The following is a 19,838-nucleotide window of genomic DNA, read 5'->3' on the forward strand; positions in this document are numbered from 1 at the left end:
AAGGTGCACAGACCCAATTAGTTATAGGGAGTGACTAAAAGGTTTAACATGGTCAGATTCATTTTGAGTAGATATTTCTAGTTGCTAGGTAGAGGAATAATTTAAGGAGTCAAGATTAAAAGCAGGAAGACCAAGCAAGTGGCCATAACAGCCCAGGTAGGAAAGGTGAAGACCTAAGTTACAAAAGTAGTAGAAATGCAAAAAGAACAAATCTGAGAAGCAGGCAGGATAATGTGTCAGTAAAATTCTTTGGATTCCTTGCAGAAGGCTGAGTAAAACCAGAAAAACCATCTACCACAATTCCTGGTTTTCAGTTAGGGTGGGATAGATATGGTGGTGCCATTAATGAAGAACTAAACTACCACCTGGGTAGTGGGAGGAGCTTTCAAGGTGAAGGTGGTAAATCCAGGTTCAGACTTCTTGAATTTGAGGTGCCTGAGATACATCTACATAGATTTATTTTGATGCTCTGAAATTAATTATCCCAAACTCAGAATCCACTTATTCCCTGGAAATACAAAATTTAGGTTTCAAAAGTATGACAGGCAGAACACTTATACTCCCCTCCCCCAAGATGTCCACATCCGAATCCCCAGAACCTATGAATAACGTATATGGCAAAAGACACTTTGCAGGTGCAATTCAATTAAACACCTTGGGATGGTGAGATTTCCTGAATTATCCAACTGAGCCCAATATAATCACAAGGGTCCTTATTAGAGAGACAGAGGAAGGTCCAACTGAGAAGAAGGCCACATGACAACAGAAGCGGGAAGAGGCTGGAATATGTGTGAAAGGGGTCACCGGCCAAGGAATGCAGGCGGCCTGCAGAAGATGAACAAGGCAAAGAAAGAGATCCTCCCCTTGGAGCCTGTGGCAGGAACCAGCCCTGCCAACACTTCGTGAGGCCCATGAAACGGACTCTGGACTTCGGATCTCCAGCACTGTGTGTAAGACAGTAAATGAGTGCTTTTTTAAGAGACTGAGTTTGTGGTAATTTGTTACAGCACAATAGGAAACTAACACCAGGTTACACTATTCCTCTTGAAAATGAAGGCTAAACTCTGGTTTCACAAAGAATGAGACTTTGTACCACCAAGCCAATTAAAGAAAATCTTGAGGTCTGAAAAGTAGGGCAGGGTGGGGGTGGGCAAAGAGCAATGAGAAGAACTTGGGGTCTTTGGAACTGGGCCCAAGGAAAAGACTGCAATGAAGTATATCCAGCGGTCTGACCCTCTCTCCCATGGAAGATGTCCTCCCACATCCTCATCCACTGACCACCAGGCCTGATGTGGCCCAATCCCACCGTCCTAGCACAGGTGGCCACAGCAAACACTACTGAGAAAGCAAATAAGGAAAACCCCAAACCTGTACTTTTGTGAGAAGCAAATGACTCACAGTCCCTTGCAGAGACTAAGGTGGTTATTCCCAGCTTTTTAAAAATTATATTTATTTTCTAATCTTTGAAAACCTTAAACAGACCCCACTCACTGGAGAAATGCACACATGCACAAGATTTTTCATGTAAGTTCCAAGGCCTCCCAGTTTAAACATCTTTCTAATCTTATAAATGAGGCCTTCTCAGGCAAATACTTAACTGTTTTCCCCATAAAAATTTCTCTAGAAACTATATGTCTTTCTTCTCTTCAATTACCAGATAATGGAATTTATATTTGTAAGAAGAAAAATTAAAAAAATTGATGTTTTCTGAAAGCTTCCAGGTGATTAAGTAACAAACATAGTCTCATCTAAGAGGCAAAAAAATTGAACACTAAGGAACAGAACACTCTTTTTCTCAGTAATAAGGATTATACTTGAATATAATAGTGTATAAATGTTACCTGATCTTCCTAACCCATGATTATTTCACCATTTTTTCCTATATTTAGGAGAAATAACTTTCTTAAAATTTATGGACAAAAAATATTCTGAATCTATCATCCTATAAACAGTCATCTGCCCAAGGACAGGATTCAAAAGGAAAGTCTACAAGTGCACTGAATATGTGAGTGAATCCAAATGTAAAGCAGTCTTTCAAGAAACAATATGATGACAGCAATACCTAAAATTGCTATTGTCTACTAAGTATTTAATTTCTGAGAAACCCTTCTATCTCAAATCCAAGAATTCCACAAAATATTACCAATAAAAGTTCTTAGTTTCAATGAAAAGTCTGTGATATTGTTAAGCAAATATTCTAGAAAGCTATACTGTAGGAAATAATTACTTTGAGAATTATGCTTGTTTGTAATACTAATCGACAAAGCAGTAAATCAGAAACAGCACTGTACCTTAAAGAAATATTTTTGCTATTTTTAACCCAAAGTCAATTTGACTTGGCAGGTGGTGGAGGGTTTCTCAGATATAATGGTAACGATAACAATAATAGTGATAACACCAACAGCTGCACTTAATTTGCGTTTAGAACACTGCCTCACACTCAGTATGTACTTTACTTGAATTAACTCCTTTCAGTTTCACAACTAACTTATGAAGTCCTAGAATCAGGACTATTTTACAGATGTGTAGGAGTGGTTTGGTATCCTCCTGCTCGTGGGCGCATAGCCATTTAAGTGACAGAGCCAGGATTGAAACTCAAGCAATCCAACTCCCGCTGACTGCAGAAGGCAGTCCTGTTTCTCTCCAGGGGGGGGAAGACGCTCAAAGTGTACGTGCTAGAAATACAGCTGCGTCATCTGTAGCACTCGGAGTCCTATCAGAGTCCCCATGTCCCCAAAACTCTCGGAATGCTGCTTCATCAGAGCTCTGTATCCATCCCAGTGAAAAGCCTACACCTAAGAACCCTCTAACCACCTCCAAAGGCAGGACTGTGGTTCAAAGGGGTTTCTTTGAGGTGAAAATGAGGCTAACCTTCCTGAGCTGCTACAGGGCCAACACGTGCTGTTCCCTCAGTCCGTACTTAATTTTTCTAAGAGGTGGTAGGAAGGGAACTGCCATAATAAGTCACCAACTTGCAATAGTGGAGATATTCTGGAAAATAGTTTCCTATGTCCCTGTTAATTGGACAAACGTGCTTAATTTCCAGAATTGAGTTTTCTACCCAAAAACTTCCTTTGCCCAAATGAATGCTTCATATACGATTTATGTTTTTAAAAAAACAGACAAGAGGGGTGCCTGGGTGGCTCAGCTGGTTAAGCGTCCAACTTCAGCTTAGGTCATTATCTCACAGTCAGTGAGTTCAAGCCCCGTGTTGGGCTCTGTGCTTCCAGCTCAGAGCCTGGAGCCTGCTTCGGATTCTGTGACTCCTTCTCTCTCTGCCCCTCTGCCTCTCATGCTCTGTCTCTCTCTCAAAAATAAATAAACATTAAAAAAACACTAAAAAAAAAAAAACACCAGACAAGAAAGTCAATGTTAGCTGGATGTGACCCTAGGAATCACCTACTTGAGCCTCCCTCTCTCCCAACACATGTAGAGACTGGAATTAAATTTTCAAAGAAAAAGATGCTAGTTAGTGACAGCGGTGGGACTAGAATAAGCCCTTGACTCTTGGTCCAGACCATTCATAATACTGTGCGTGCTAGGCACCTGACCATGAAATCTGCTCAAAGCTCAGTGGTATGGAAACAAAAGAGTACCATAAATGTTATCAGATATTATCCCTGCAGATACTACTTACAGTTGCAATTCAACATTATAAATTGAAGTGTTAACTTTCAAAAGTACAACTGCTTATTTCAGGAACGGGGAAAGCACTTCTCAAAGCCAAAATATAACCAAAGTAGAATCAACATGCAATTTTGTAACTTTTAAATAGTCCTGAAAAATCTTACAACTATTTCCAGTGCATAACGGAAAATAGCAATAAGAAGGATAAGTACTCCTTTCCAACTATTCTAAAACCTTTGATACTAAAGCAATAATAAGAAACAGATACAAAAACTGTACATAATTTGGCTGACCCTAAGAGTCTTGTCACCAATTAAGTTGCTTTCACTCTGAGAGGAGTTTCGCCTAAAACAAAAATACCATCTGTTTTACCTAAAACATTAAGATGTTCTATTTTCTTGTCATTTCAGAAATCACATCTGTAGCCATTTTCTGAAAAGACAGCATAAGACATTATATTTATGGGTGACTGCATAAGGAATGATGTTCAATCAAAATGTAATTTTCATCTACTGAGAGAAAATTTCATTTCTCCAATAACTGTAACGCTGTAACTTTGGAGGAACACATAGTACATAAACAGGCTGATTTTCACAAATAAAAAGACCTTAAAAGTTAATGCAGTAAAATAAAGTTGTTTTGTTACTAAAGACAGACAAGGCAAATACGTTTATATTCACTGCGTATGTCTTTGTCGACAACTGAAATCTATCTTGTGTGAGGTTTGTAGGTGAAAAGAAAACAACAACAACAACTTATTATTTGTGCTAGTGAGCCACCATATAAGAGGTAAAAATATGAAAAGAACAAAACACAAGCCACTTTTACTTTCAAAACACTTTTAGACACAATATTGGTCCTGGGAAAGACATTCTACTCTACAGTCCAATGAACCAATTGAAGATACACAAACACTGGAAAAAACATCACTCACAGTGAAGGCAAACACAATGTCACAAGGGATAAAGAACACATGAAGAAAAACACACAAGCCATCCAACTACCTATGATACTTTGAGTATATATTAAGCACCTACAAAAAAACCCTAAAACCCAGGTATGTTTTACTTTGAAAGGTAGCCTAATTACACATACAATTTTCTTGCCTAAAATAAAATAAAATAATGCTGCTCTCCAAATAAGGATGAAATAAATAAGTCCAAAGGCTCTATTTAAAATTTTTCTTTTACCACAAAGTTGTGAAGTGTTCTGAAGTCCAAGATGGGCTTGAAGCCCTTCCTGACTTTTTCAGGATCAGGATACTTTCACTAAAATCCTTTTCCTTGTTCCTCTTGTAGTGCACGCTTTATTAATCTGCATTTAGAAGGAAAAAAAATCTTGTTCAGAAGAACAGAAGACTTTGAAATATGCCATATTACTTCAGTCTTTCCTGTGAACTGCTTTGAGTTAATTAGCTGTATCTTAGTAATTTCAGGAGACAGGATGGACATGGAGAGAAAAGAAGAGAGAGAACAGAAGACTAAATGTGCAAGAAATCAGAAAAACAAACTACGGACTCTCTCTAGTAGAATTATCACCTCCCCCCACCCGAATACACATCACTTTTAAAAATCACTCACATTCCAGATATTTAATTTACTTTATCACTTCCATAGTGCATTCTATAACTCCAACAGGGGGAAAAACTTTGGCACTACAACAGAACAGAATCCCTCAAGATTTGCATCATCCAGCAGATACACCAAAACTAATGCCAGCTCTTCTTTGGCACTGTCTCATCTCCTTTCCAAAATTTTTCTTCGGTTCCACAAAGTAATGTATTTCCAAATACCTTAACTGGAAATTTTTATAATCCTTCCTAGATTGTAGGTGGTAATCCCCAGGGTAACTCTGCCTTTACACTGTAAGGCAAATCTCACCATAATCCAACATATATAGAACACATATTTTTCCTCTCCATCGTCTGCGCTTTCCTGATTATGATCTCTGATGGGGTAATTGCAAGATGTTGGAAGCAACAAACAAAATCGCTTTAATTTCATTAGACAAACCATGCAACTAAAACACCTTGTATAAACTTAATTCACTGTATAATAATCTGACAATAAACTAGAACCACACAGCTAGTTAAGAAAGTTTGATTTAAAGAATAAACAATAAAAAGGCAATTAAAACACAGACTAACCAGGCAATTTAGCAGGTGTTCACTCAACACATAACTACTTTGCCATTGCTTTTCAAGAAATAAAACTTAAAACTATCATTTCAAATGCAGTCTGTTCAACCACTTCCACAGATAAAATCTAAAGCTAATAAAATCTAAAATAATTTTGTACCTAGGAATAAAATCACAGTAGACTAATTATAACAGCCCGGGAAGGAAGATTCTTTTCAAGTTCACATAAAATTGATGAAAAGAATGATTTAAGATACCATGCCCTGAAAGCAGTAAGAAGACAAATTCCATCCACATTGTAAATCATTTAGAAATCACTATGTGAGAATGATAGCAGGCTACTGATAAACATTTTCTTCAAACTTCTAAATGGCAACAAAAATGTATATAATTAATTGACAGTTACAGTATTTAAAGTTGCCTATTACAAACTTTAAACTGCCTAATGCAAGATGTGTAAAAGGTATTATTTCAGGAGGTGCAAGAAAGCATTAAGAATTTCTTTTTTAATTCTGATAATGAGGAAGCCTAAAGCATAGTCAAGAAGCTAGAGCACTAGCAGACAAATAGAGTCAAGGCAAGGACTCTTACAAAGAAGAAAAGTCAACACTTACATACCTCTGTGCTTACAGAATGTGATACCATGGGCGAAGAGTCAGCACTACTTGACTTGAAAAAATTTCTTAAGAAACAGACATTTTTCAATTTTTGGAAGGGATGGGAAGCAGAACAAAGAAGAAAAGTTGAGGCACTCAAGCACGATGCTAATAACAATCTGATGTCAGTCAGAGAGTTCTGGTACTTTCTGCTGTACTGTGTCTTTATTAGGCAATTTGCTATTTAACTAATTACTTCATAATTCTTCCAAACCATTGCTGTGTAAATCTATAATCTCTATCTTCAAAATCTAAAAAACTCTGAAAATCAAGTTTTTCAAAATTCATTTGGTGGCAAAACCTGAACTGACATGAAGCCACATATAATTATTTATTCTACTTGATCTTAATATTCGGAAATTTTAAGTTATTTGATAAGCCCTGTCCCAGACCAAAATATTATTTATGCAATATGCCATATATTCATATTAAGTTCCTAAAATTTTAAAAATTCTGAATTTACAAAGATTTCAGGTAAAGGACTGAGGATTTTATTTAGAGGTAGGCTATGCAGCAGTCCAAGTCATAGACTACTTACAGCAGACATCCTATCTGTGTAGGTACTGAGCCAAAAGAAAACAAAACAAAAAAACCCACCCAAAACCAAAACCAAACAAAAACCAACAGGAAATGAAAGAAGGAAAACATGAACACATCTCAGTACAGTGTTATACAAGGCAAGAACACAAAATAAATCTGTCATCGAATGACTATCTGAACTAGGGAATAAGTATATTTTAACATGGTTCTAAATAGATCACTAAGAAACAGTGAACATTTAAGAATACTGTGTTTTCTTCATACGTGAACACCCCTAATCCCAATAGAACATATGTGCTCTTACTTTCTCTCTCTTCCAATTCTTTATTTTGCAGTATCTAATTAAGTTTTGGTTTTGGAATAAATGGAAAACCTGTTTCTTAATAATTGTGTGGGATATGATTTTTCTACCTAACTGGTAGAAGAGTCTTGAGAACAAGTTTTTAAGAAGCTTCTAGCACCCAGGACTGATTTATTCAGTGCAGATCTGTTTCTACAGTGTACACAACACAACTCTAGTCTGAGTTGATGAGGACAGGGAAGAGTAGTCAATGATCAGAAAACACAGTAGCTAGCCTGGGGTCTAGAAAACGAACCTAATGAGTAGATCATGCTAGCTGCCTGCCCACAAGCTGTTTTCATATTTTCTTTTACTGAGGATGACAATAACTTTAACTTACAAAAAAAAAAAAAAAAAAAAAGCCCTTGATTCCCCATACTTGAGGTGGCCACATAACACAGTTCTGGCCAATGAAATGCAACTAGAATTCACAAAGTGGAGCTTCCCAGAAAATTATTGTATCTTCAATTTAATAAAAGTCAGCAGACTCAAGTGGCATAAGTTTCATCCTCTGCTCCTCCTCCCTGCTCCTAGCTGGAACACAATGCAACGTCTGGAGAAGCAGGCACAACCTTGAGACCATGAGAACAACTGCCACAGGCTGAGGCAGGGCTGAAAGGTAAAAGGGGCCCAGTCCTTTAATGACTTCAGGGAACACATCACAAGTCCTGAACTACCTACTTTGAAACTCATACCTAAGAAAAATAAACTGCTTTCTTGTGAAACCAATGTAGTAAGGTTTTTGTTATCTGCAGTTGAATACAATCTGAAGAGAAACACTATACCCACAAGAAACGATATTGAAGTACCAAGAACTCATATTAATCTTAAAAGAAGATAGCACTGAATGCAAGATGATTCTCCTAGCGCAAAAAATTTCCCATAAAGATTGATCACTATAGACATACTTTTCCTTAGAGGGTTGCTTAGTTTTAAATCTGTCCTTAACTGCCTATCAAATACTACACATAACTTCTCATAATTGCTACCTTCTCTACCTGAATTTTTAGTTACCAATTCAGCAAACACCTCCACCATATGAAGCACTTCTTCCTCATTTCACTCAATCATTTGTAACGTCTTCAATTCAAGCAAGTCTTCTTCATTTTCTCCATGGAAGTTGAAAGGCAGATTTCATAAAAACTTAAGCTCAAACCTCAGAATTTACCAAACCTATGCTCTCTTTAATACAGAAAGATATGCTAATGTAGGCATTATTTTAAACTTTATATAGAATTTTATGAACATAAGAGTATTTGACCAATCCCTTCTGGTTATTATTGATGAACATTTAAGTATTTTAAACATTTAAAGTATTTGTTTGGATGATAAAGCTGAGAGACATATTTTGCCTACAGTTCTCTTCACCTCTATATAGGATTATTTCTGCAGGATACATTTCTTCCAGTGCAATGCCTAATTTGAATGCACCTGGCACATATTACTAGGTTACCTTCCAGAAAGATTGCCAGGTGTCATGTTAGGATGGTGAGCAAAATCCAACCTATGCCTTCATGGGATTTATAGCAAGTTCCTTCAGCAGAATATTACATAGGTGCTAAGTTGGACAACAGTGGTTAAACACATAGTCACATGGGAGCACGTAAGAGTGCCACCTAGTCTAACTCAAGGGTATCAGAAAAAGGTTCCAGGAATGTAACATCTAAATTGAGTTCTAAAAAGATAATCAGGAAGAGTGTGTGTGTGTGTGTGTGTGCACGTGCGTGTGTGTATATGACTGGGGATGTGGTGGGAAGGGTTTTTGTTTTGTTTTGCTTCTAGGCAGCAACAGTCTAGAAGTAAGAGAACACAGTATGTCAAGAGAATTGATAGTTGAAGGGTTGAAGCACATAGTGCAGGCCGAGGTGATGTGAAAGATGACGCAAGACACCAAAACGCAGACACATGATTCAAGTTAAAGAGTCTGTGAGTTTATCCTTAAGGCAATGGAGAAAAGAAGAAGAGTTTTGAACAAAGAAGTTAGAACATCATTGCTAGTATCTGTTATAGGCCTACGAAGTACTACATTCTATACTATTAAGTTCATATAGGTAAACTTATTTAATTCCTCCAACAAATGTAGGAGGAAGGGACACCCGCCACTGGGGTGTCACCATCATCCAGAGGACAGACAGTAACAACCTAAAATAGGGTACTGGCACTGAAGATAAGGAGAAGTGGACAAAACTGCAATACATTTAGAAAGTAGAATGAAAAGAGACAAAGATGACCAGGGCAATCCTGAAATTTATTATCCAAATGAATATACCTTTGAGAATCAAAGGGGACCACTAATGAAAAACTGAATACACGCTCACTCTAAAATTGAGGCCCAAGTTGAGGCGCCTGGGTGGCTCATTTGGTTGAACGTATGACTTCCGCTTAGGTCATGATCTCACAGTTCGTGAGTTCGAGCCCCACATCGGGCTCTGTGCTGACAGCTTAGAGCCTGGAGCCTGCTTCGAATTCTGTGTCTCCCTCTCTCTGCCCCTCCCCACTCATGCTCCGTCTCTCTCTCTCTCCTTCAAAAATAAATAAAAACATTTAAAAAAAATTAAATTGTGGCCCAAGTAAGTGGAGGACAAAGCTGACATTTTATTGAAGTGCTTGGGACCACAGAGTGGGTATGAGTAGAGACTAGGAGTTCTGTTTTAGAGAACACTGAGATGGAGGTACAAGTGAGCCATCTCAATGGAGCTATCCACCTGGCCCGTGGGCAGAACTCCAGAGACTTTTCTCAATAGAGATATACATGTGGTGAGTCAACGGTACGCTGACAATAAATGAAGGCAATGGAGTAGGAAATATCACTCTTACCAGAAGCTTTTATCTTTTAAATCTTCCTGAGGCAAAACAATTATTTATTTAAGATGTCTTATATGCTCTTGACTCTCCACCTCTTTCAGATGTTAACATAATCTCAAGCTACACATCTGTATTCCTGTAGATTTTTCTACGGTACACATTTACCTTCAGTTTCGGTAACCAAATTTACAACAATGATTTGGATTCATGACGTCTCCTGACTTCCAGTGCCTTCTTACTTTTGATTCACACATTAGTCAGCTGAGTTGACTTTATCCAGAAAATTTTTAAAGAGTACCTGTGGTACATTTTTATAGGTGTTTTCATATTTGAAAATGTCTTTTTTTGTTGCCTTCACATATGAAAGAGAACTGTGAGTATAAAAGGATTTCAAACCTCCACAGACTTGTCGTTACCGAGAAGAAACCTAAGTCAGTCTAGCTTTTGTTCCATATTATACATGATCTGTCTTTTTGCTTGGGTACTTTTACAATATGTCCTTTTCCTTTTAATTGAACTAAGTTAGCAAGACACACCAGGGGTGACTCTCTTTTCATTTGTATTACCCAGAACTTCACCCTTTTCATCTATAAAGCAAGACCTTCTCGGCTCAGAAAACTTTTCATCAATTGTATCTTTGATCGTTGCTTCTGCTCCATTTTTTTCCCGAAGAAAATCTCTAAGTCTTTTGTTAAAATCTTGCCTTCCATGCCTATCATCTTCTGTCCTGTTGTTTCCACTTGTCTTCCTTGGCGCTGCATTCTGGCAAAGCGTCTCATGGGTTTTTTCTGTCATATCACTGGACACTCTTGCACAATGTCAGCCTCACTCTTCAGTACGAATAATGAAGATGCTCTCTCATCGCACCCCCACCAATAACCCTTCCTTTTGTGACTCCCCCAAGCCGGCTCGCCATCTTTTTATTTCAGCTCTCTGCGTTCTGTTTCAGGCTTCTTAGAGATCATGACTCAAACTTTTTGAGAACACCAAAGAGGTCTTTGTGAAACGTTTTCCTAGTCTCTGTTACAAATCATTTTAAAAGGCAAATCGTTGTCCCGAGTCTTCTTGTACCCCTACTTTTTGTCATTCTGTAGGGCCTTTGCACAGGTTTCCTATGGTAACTTTCCATTTACTTACCTACCCTCTCAGAAGTAGACATCTACCCAGACTCTGTGTATGCTAAAGGTACCCTTGGTCTTTATTCTGGGATTGGCTGAACTCCCTCTCTTATTCCAGAGTTAGTTTTTTTTTTAACAAGTATTTGTTGAGCACCTATAATGTGCCAAGTATTTGCCAGGGGATTCAAAAGCAAGTAAGTTCCCTGCCACCATAGAGCTAATATTTTAGCAAGAGAGATGGACAGCAAGAAAGAAATAAAATAACCAGTTTGTTAATAACGCTTGAAGGAGGTAAAGAAAATGCAGTGATGGAGAACACTGAATAAGTTTTACCATATATATAATACATATATAAATAATATAATATACATATAATAACATAAATTATAAAATAAGGAATAGAAGTCCAGATGCATAGAGGTAGCCTGAATGCAAAGGTCCAAAAGGCCAATCAATCAAGGTGGCTATGGCTGTAGTATTCATTCTTTTATGCCAGCTCTGGTGAACAAATGGAGAGGTTCTTTCTTCAGCAAAGAATATCACAGTATCTTTCTGGCCCGTGCCACTGTCAGTAGCAATTTCCTTGAATGGGTACTTTCCTAGGTCAGTACTCTACCATCAGTTCCCCATTTGTTTCTGCCTATTTTATTTCTGTCAGATTGAAGTCTCCAAATTGGTTGTAAAATACAGACACAATGGAAGCCCCCTTATTGTGATTAAGGCTGGCAATAGATCTGTTAATTGAAAGAGATAAAGTTGACTTGAAAGTCAAAGGTAAAGTAGGACATTTTAAAGTTATACATATATGACTCAATAACTCATATTCATGTATGTTTTACATATATATAATTTCCTAATCTACTGATACAAGAGCAAAGCTACTTTGACTATGGGACCACTAATTCCTGGGTCGTACCTACTGCATAATCATCATGTGATTGATCATGTATGGTTTCCAGCTTAGGTTTTTGTGAAGTAGACCAAGAACTTCAACATTTAAAAAAAAATATTAGGCAACAGGAGTACAGACTGCTTCTCCATCTTTATGATTTTCTTCCCAAATATTTTATAGGCATCTCACCAATCAGTGACTTACCTTTGTTGAAAATCTCCAAATTCATGTATAAAAGCAAGCTTTTTGTATAATTCATCAGTTTAATAAAAAGTAATCAAATCATGCAAGAAAAGTAACAAGATCAACTGATCTGGGAATAAATAATCGATTCGTGATAATCATACAACTCAACTGAACTACAGAGGGAGAGAATTGTACTTGTTTCCCTAGCTAGCAGCTTATTGATGACAAAGTCAAGGTACGATGGGCACCAAAAAGGAATGGAAAGAATCAACTGATCTAGTTGGCTAATTAAATGGAGACTGGTTAACAGAAATCTTAGGCAGAGAGAATGAAAATAATAGCTACCTATCTCCTTAACAGCCTCAAAAAACAGCACTGTCCCTGTATTAAAATATTAGTCCTCTTGTCTGGTTGGTAAAATACCGGAATTTCAAAGCTGTGGGAGTAGACATTATAAAAAGGAAAAGGAATCAATCCCCATATCTGCTTCTAGAGACCTGCAATGTTGCTTTTATTTCTAACTGTTTACCACTGGTCAGTGAATAATTGCATTTTTCAGTCCAGTCGATCAACTTTATAGTTTGTGGATATCTTAAATTGTGGCAATAGGTTGACCGTCAAGCCAAGGTTTGGTGTTCCTCTGATTGTTCATTATCATCTTTGTTTTCATGAGTTTCAACAGGAAACTGAGAGAGTCAGTCTCAGGGTCCCTAATCAGCCATCACATAAAATGAAAGTGTCAACTTTCTTGTTTTTTAATATAATAGGTGTTATTCATCTAAGTCAATGTAAGGTTGAAACAGTATTTCAGGAATTAATAACTCATCATGTCTGGTATCATAAAAAAATAGAAATGTTAAGAGTAGTAAGACAATCATGGGAAAAGGTAGAGTCTTTTCTCCTTGTCCCTCCCCCAAAGACCTTTATATTTCCCTGGGTGCGGTGGGGGTGGAATACCAGGCAAAATACAAGCTGACAGATGATTGATTTGGAATCGCAAACACCAAAAAACAGTACTTGATGTTGGTATCCAGACATGATTGCTCTAAAATAAGTTCTAACATAAAATTAACTAATATATCTGTTGAAGCTATCTCCAACTCCCTAAGAAACTTTCAGTTACTTCAAGTAATATACTATAGTCTACTGAAGTCTTTTCAGTATAACATCCTTTCTAAAAATATCCCAGATTACACACAGCCTGAAATGTATTTCTGGATAATCGGAGAACCGGTCAATCTGTATCTTGAAGAAGTCAAAATTAATAAAATATAACTCAGATGCAACAGATTAAAATACATAAACACCTTTCACAAGCAATTAATACTTAAACAGAAAAGCATCTCAGAAGAGAATTTAGGAACTCATCCTTCAAATCCATTAGTGAGTATTAATTCTTAAACAGACTAGACTATTAATAGCCACAAAGACCTACACTAGATTAGAACAGCTCAGTTTTTTTATTTTTGAGATTCTCCACTGCTGTCAGTTAACAATTCCCCCATTAAAAGAAAATTCTAAAGTAGCTTTAAAAGAAAAGGACATTTCAGCTACTCTCATACTAATAGAACCTGCAAAAGGTCCAGAGTGTCAAATCCTAGTCAAATCATGTATTCTATTATTACCTTGAATTCCCTTAGGATAATATTAAAATGCAGCCCGCAACTTTCAAGAATGGAAATCCTCAATCTTCCGGACTTTGTACATTTTCTTGCTAACTAAGGTGAAAGTATTTCTGTACTAGTTTTCTAGTACATGACAAGATTTGAGCTCACACTATTACAATCCACGAGCAACAAGCACAGTTCTTACACTAGGTATCACTGTTAATCTCCCCCAAGAAAAACCATGAGTCACAAGTCAAGCTCCATCTTGACGTTCATGGCTCTCTCAACAGACTCCAGGTGTTCATATTAAAACCACTCTGGTTCAAGTCATGGAATCTCAGTTCAGTTCTGTACAAATGCTTCTACCAGGTCTGTATTACAATATATAACACTGACGGAATCTGAGCAGTTAGAATTCTATCTCTCCTTTTCTTCACTTAAAACTTAAGTTGAAACAACTGTTAGGGATATCAGATACTTTTCTTAGATACTTTCTGAGTGTGACTTGGTATAAAAATACATTGATGACATGGTAACTGATGAGAAAATGATTTAAAGTCTTGAACCTCATTACACTATAGGTAATTATTGTGAGAAGAACTATTTGTGATAACATCAAAAACACAAAATGTGGGATCAGGCAAATCCTCTTTGTCAACAACAACAGAAAGTCTTATGTGTAAAAACTGATCTGATCAAGTCAACTCATTCAGTATCTTTTGAACCCACTCAGTGCAAAGAGCCTCGAAGAATGCAATCTCAATGGAGTTAACTCTGTAAGAATATAATGATGCTGAGATGCAACCTAAAATTTTTCAGGTCTCATGGTATGAAACTCTAAAATCTCAAGTGAGCAGTTGTCCAAATGTTGAGCAAATTCAAAGCTCTTCCTAACTGTTGTTTATTTTTGCTTGTAGTAGTAGTGTATTTGGAAGCCCTCTGGCATCCAGACTCCAAATATTAGATGAAAGAACTATTTAGGGAAAATATATGCCACGATACCACATTTTCACATACAATGTGAGCCATGTCGTATGCACATCTGGTGTCTAAAGTTCAATATTCTCTTCAATCAATAATTAATTGTATTTCAACAAGTCTTTATTCAATTCTTGCTATGTTGAGTAAACTTCCAAAGGTATGTTGGGGGAAATAAATAAAAGAAATAGTTCCTACCATCAAGGAGTTTACAATCTAGCAGACTTAACCTCAAATAATTATACTGACAGAAATAAGACAAAATCCATTCACAGCTATATGAGTAAGTCATTTTGGACCTGATTTAGACGAACATTTAGGGCCCCCGTCATAATGGGATGACACTTTGGGCATCTAGAGGGGAGGGGGAATACTGTACATATGGTAGGTATGTGCACTGGAGTGGCCAGTGGGTAAACTGTAGTAGACAGACTTCAAGATGACTGCCATCATTCCCTCTGCTTCCTATATATGCTCCTCACATCATGTAATGGAGAAGAATTTCCTCCCCTTGAATCTCGACTGACCTTAATGACTTGCTTGACTAAGAATGTAGTGGGAAGGACCTCCTAGGACTTCTGAGGCTAAGTCCTAGAAGCCTTGCCGCTTTCACTCAGGTGACTTTCTCAGGGTTCTGCTGTGGGTTGATTCCTGTGACAACTACATGCAATAAATTAGAGGCAGAGAGAAACTGATAACAAAAGAGCAGGAAGGCATTGCAGTGGTTCAAGTAAAACGTAAAAAAAAAAAAAAAAAAGTGGCTTGAAACCGAAAAGTAACAGGAAGGCAGGAGATGATGGATGTCAGAGATGAGTAGAGGGGAAAATCCAAAAGACTCTTCAGTCCCTGACACTTAAAGAGCAAGAAAAGGTAGAAGTCAAAGTGGGTTCTGGGGTTTTAGAACCTAGACAACCAAAAAGAGAAGGATACTATTAATAAAGATTGCGATCCAAAAGGAAGTATGCATGGAGAAAACCAGAGGAAATTAAATTAGAAGTGCTGGGCAGCCATCCAGGGAGAACCATTCAACAAGCAAATGGCAATGGGGGTATCAAGTGCCTTTTGTGGGATTAAGTGTTTTTTATATCTGGTAGTCTGAAGTCACCCAAGTCCAAAGCACTGACTTCTTTTGTATCTCCACATGCTTGATGGTTTCTTTTAAAATTAAAAAAAAAAAAAATAAATAAATAAAAAGATATCACATTAATAGTTACATATATGCATGTATTTACATATGTATATATATGCATGTATATGTATGTATGTATACATCTTGTCTGAGAGCAAGTCCTAGCAAACAATAAAATTAATTGCTTTATGTGCATAATAAAAAATAAATAAATAAATAAATAAAAAATAAAAAAAAAAATAAAATTAAGCCCTTTTTTTTTTCGGGCCAAAAGAGACATAAGATCCCTTGCCAATAAGTGCCTGGCTTAAAATTAATAGCACTTAATGGTAAATTATAATTGATTTGAATAAATTACTCTCAAACTAAAAAAAATTTTCTACTTGAAAAATTAAATTTGCAGATTTACAGAAGTTATCTCAATGTAATTTTAGTTGTATACTTGGTGGCATTTCAAATTATCCACTTAAAAAAAAAAAAATTCCTTTATACACTGTCAGAACACACAACTTGCTGGCCTGAGCTGTGGCAACATTTGTTTCCATCCTGCCTGAAGGACCAAATGCCAAAACAAGACTGAAATCCCTGCATGTCTCAAAAGTTTACCTTCCATCCTGTATGTCCTCTGGACTCCTAATCCTCTAAATCTTTGTATTAAAGCTTTTTACAACCGTTTCCTTAGGCAATTATATGTGTGCAGAGAGAAAAAGAAACATCTCTGTGCGTTTAAGGATTATTTAAGGCTAGAAAATTTATGACTTGTTCAGGGTGCCCTAACTTTTAACTCTTGTTGTACCTGCTTTCCACACAGACTACAAATGCATACACTACAATAGCTTACGTAACCTTGTGGACTCAAGCAGGTACATGGACATATATTACATCACTGTGAGCAGATTATGGACTACTTTTTAAACACTCACAAACTAAAGTACGTTAATTAACATAGCTATAACTAATGTTGCCAACAACATGATCAAATTCATTTACATGTGTTACCGAAACTATGGGTTTAGAAACTATGGGTTTCTCATCCTTTTTACATCATAATTCCTTGAAGACTCTTTTGAGACACTTTTTGCTACTCATCCCCCTCATACAATTTTAATATAACACTTAAATGTATGTCTGTTATGCACATACCATTTTTATGCTATTTTTATATATTTAAAAAAATAGTACTTTTTTTTTCAAACTCTAAGAACCGATTTTTACCCTCCTAAGAAGGACATCTCCCTCACTGAGAATGCATGTTTTAGTTAGATTAGTAATCTGTTACTTAAATAAGAACTATGCTTATAATCAAAATAATGCTAAGCCTTAGATGATTATGTAAGATTCATGAAGAATATGAGAAAAATGTGTGACCATACTTCTGAAACTTCTAACTCAAAGACTGAGAAGTGCAAACATTTATTTCACTTTCAGTACCTGCTAAATAAAGCTATCAAACTCTTCCATTTTAAAGGTTACCATCATTCCTCATTCTTCAGTGATATTACTGAGAGTGACTCAGTATTTGTGGCTAACAAGTAAAATAGAGATTTTAAAACCAGAAGAGTAAGTAGTTCTATTCATGAGGTCCTCAAGTACAAAAGAGATAAAAAGAATTCGACAATTGTTAAGTGCCCCAATTCACCTAACCACAGAAATAGTAGTAGCATTGACGTTTGATAGAAAAGAACTGTGAAGAAGTAACATTAAGATGAAGAACACTGTTTAAATACAAACTGTTTTAAAGGAAATATTAAAAAGTGACAATTTTACTAATAGTCTCAAAAATTCTATTAGATCTCCTCAATATCAAAGCCAAAAAACATATTCCTTAGTTAATACACCTGTATCTCCTTTCTTCCTCCAGCATAAGTAGGACTAAATATCACTGCTAGTTAAAGCAAGGACAGTAGAGGAAAAAGAGAAGCCACAGGGTTTCTCACTCACTGTGGCTCCATCCCACACACCCTTCCAAGCACCCAAAGGAAGACAAATGGCGGGGAGAAGGGGCATGAATTGCTTACAGCAAGCATAACATATTTTTATGGTAGCAGAAACAAAGATCTTTCCCCACCAAAATACAAAAAGGAGGAAAAGTTAAGAGAATTAGGCCTAAAGCCAAAGAGATTTATGGATACCACAATTTATTAGGGGCACAATATTTAAGAAATAGCCATGTAACCCCAAATATTTACTTATTTTAAGACAAAGAAAACATTTAGTAGTTGCAGTATCATTACTCTTTCATGACCTGACAATCTGAAAGCTTTTAAGACTGCAACAAGACTTTCTTTAAAAAAAAATTTTTTTTTCTTAAAAATTTTTTTTAACGTTTATTTATTATTGAGAGACAGAGCATAAGCAGGGAAGAGGCAGAGAGAAGAGGAGACACAGAATCCAAAGCAGGCTTCAGGCTCCGAGCTGTCAGCACAGAGCCTGATACGGGGCTCGAACTCACAAACTATGAGATCATGACCTGAGCCAAAGTCGGATGCCCAACCAACTGAGCCACCCAGGTGCCCCCCCCCCCCAATTTTTTTTAATGTTTATTTATTTTTTTTAGAGAGAGAGAGACAGCAGAGGAGGGAGGGGCAGAGAGAGACAGGGAGACATAGAATATGAAGGAGGCTCCAGGCTCTGAGCTGTCAGCACACAGCCTGACGTGGGACTTGAATTCATGAACCAGGTGATCATGACCTGGGCCAAAGTCAGATGCTTAACCACTGAGCCACCCAGAAGTCCCCCTGCTTTTTTAATTTTTTTTTTTTTAATGTTTATTTTGAGAGAGAAACAGAGTGGGAGCAGGGGAGAGACAGAGAGAGAGGGAGACACAAAATCTGAAGGGACTTTCAAGTTAAGATATAAACTATCTGTTCCAGTTAATCCCTTCTTTTTCTGGCCAAAAAAAAGAAATATAGGATTTCTTTGCCATTACTTCAATGATACTTTACTGTAACTAAAAAATACTTATCTTCTTGTTCTAAGGTATGAACTGTATATGTTTTAAGTCTCTACTTCTTGAAGAAATTTAGCCAACTAAGGCTTTATTCTATGCTTAACCAAAATGTCAACTTTATTACAGCAATTGTGTATTTTCTATAATACTATTATTCCATTTATTTTTAAATAATCTCAATAAAGAATACCTAGTGAAAATTATGAATTATCCTTTACAATTATTCTTTTACCCTACAATTTTTAAATACTAAGTTTCTCGGATAGTAAAAAGTTATATAACATAAGAATACACTGTGTATCTGGGTATTGTGGGTACTGATCTATTGATATTTGGTTATTAAAAACAGATGACTTGGTTAAATAATTACCAATAAAAACACAAAACATTTCTTTCTAAATGAGAGGTAGCCACCAATTAGTCACTCCATTTTTAGGTCACCTGAGCACCCTTCCCAATTACCTTAACATAAACCCACAATGCTAAAATGAGACAGTCTGACCAGCACAATGACAAATAACTAGTAAACAGTTTGCAGTAAAATCCTTAATAATTAAGTTTCTTCCTTCATTTTAAAAATAGGATCAGGGATTAATGAAAATAAGGTAAGTAAAACAATGAGTTCAGAAAGAACATAACCATAAATTGTATTTACCATTCCATACCAAATATCTGTAAAAAATACTGTTATAATAGTTCATTCAGCAATCAATGTACCAAGCGCTGTGTTAGCTATTAACACCAAACATGACAGCCCTGGGAGAAAATTCATTTTTTCAGACAACTTTGTACAATTAATAAATTGATTAAATAAAATACTTCCTCAAAATATATACTGGCTGGAGCAAAAAATGTTGAAAAGCAAGAATGTCA

At 36.5% G+C, this 19,838-nt stretch overlaps 1 protein-coding gene across 1 annotated transcript in view; it reads right to left on the reverse strand.

The window, feature by feature from the left end:
- MAN2A1 (mannosidase alpha class 2A member 1) overlaps positions 1–19,838 on the reverse strand; it is a 165,861-nt gene that overhangs the window by 59,139 nt on the left and 86,884 nt on the right. The window lies entirely within an intron of this gene.

The sequence above is a fragment of the Panthera pardus genome, unplaced genomic scaffold (assembly GCF_024362965.1).
Source record: "Panthera pardus isolate Hobbes unplaced genomic scaffold, ASM2436296v1 HiC_scaffold_2, whole genome shotgun sequence".
Classification (NCBI taxonomy): Eukaryota; Metazoa; Chordata; class Mammalia; order Carnivora; family Felidae; genus Panthera; species Panthera pardus.